This window comes from Hipposideros armiger, unplaced genomic scaffold, assembly GCF_001890085.2.
Source record: "Hipposideros armiger isolate ML-2016 unplaced genomic scaffold, ASM189008v1 scaffold_192, whole genome shotgun sequence".
In the NCBI taxonomy this organism is placed as follows: Eukaryota; Metazoa; Chordata; class Mammalia; order Chiroptera; family Hipposideridae; genus Hipposideros; species Hipposideros armiger.
The window spans coordinates 1,588,437-1,589,840 of NW_017731542.1; the positions used below are offsets into that span (position 1 = coordinate 1,588,437).

Sequence of the window (1,404 nt, forward strand, 5' to 3'; positions counted from 1 at the left end):
GAAAACAAAGAACTGTGTCAGCCTCAGTATCCTTAGCAATGGAATATAAAAATAACTATCTCAAAGGATGTATATAAAATAATTTTAATTGTGCCACTTATCAAAGACTTTATTGTTTAAATGGCATTTCATTTTATTATTTCTTCCTACCACCTAATGTAAATTAGCCATCAGGCCATTATCACATCACACTGTTTTAATTATTTGTCTAGTAGTTACTTTTATCTGATATATTTCTATTTCATTTATTTATTATCTAGCTAGTCCACTACAAAGTAGACTCCTGGGGTAAAGGAATATTTTCCATCTTATTCACCTGCAAAGTCATCACATACAGACATGGATGTCTTACATATGTGAATAGTGCATCACTACAGTTATGCAGTGTACAACTGAACATGGCAAGCCTAGCTCTGAATGATTAATTATCATATATATCACAAAAAGCCAGACACCTTAAAGCCATGTGTCTAGCAGTGATGCAACCCTACTCTTGGCACAGATACCAGAAAAATCTGTTCCTCAAAGTCTTCAATTCCTCAATGTTCTTGAATGTTATTCCACACGAGCAAGTATGAACATGTTCCTTATTATTCTATGAAATTTATAAAAGCAAAATATTCCTGAGGCAGAAACCAATCCAACAGTTACCTATCCAATCCAACCAGAATAAGGTATCATTGCAGTAAATTATTTAAAGTATTTTCAACCAAAAAAATACCATACTGTTTACTACTAAGTATGTCACCTTTTTTAAAGAAATTTTCTAATGATTTTAAAGACTACTGTGTGTATATATATATATATACACATGTATATACATATACATATATACATATACATATATACACATATATATATATAACCTAACCAATTAGAATTTTAAACATGGAAAAATATCTTAATCATTAAAAATTGTAGAACCACTTTTTTTATTGATTTCCTTCTCTGTTTCATAAGAATAAAAGGTTCTGAGTTTAAATTATTACTATATTCAGGAGTTCCATACTCACTGTTTCAAACATAGTTCTTTTTATAATAACGTCTGACAATCCTCTAGAAAAAGAAACTTCCACTTTTAATCGAAGTTAAAGACTAAAACTATTTCCTGGGAAATCTAACGGAAAGTAAGACCCAGGGCAGGCGAACCCCAAACCGCGCTCTTACCCTCCGTGCACATGTCCCTTTGGAACTGTTTCCCCCGGAGCTTACCTCCTGGCCTGCCTATTCCGCCCACGTACGCCACAGCTCACACCCTCACCTCTGCTGTCCAGAAACGGCCTTTCCCAGTCGCCCCTTTCCCTCCCTCCTCTACATCTCTGGGGTCCCCGTCTCAGGAACCCTCACACCTCAAGTACTCTCACAGCTCCTCTCAACTGCACCCCCATCCTGATGACCTGGAGA

General features: G+C 35.8%; 1 protein-coding gene across 1 annotated transcript in view; it reads right to left on the reverse strand.

Annotated features, from left to right (window-relative positions):
• The window catches only part of IMMP2L (inner mitochondrial membrane peptidase subunit 2), a 772,705-nt gene that overhangs the window by 687,438 nt on the left and 83,863 nt on the right, over positions 1-1,404 (reverse strand). The window lies entirely within an intron of this gene.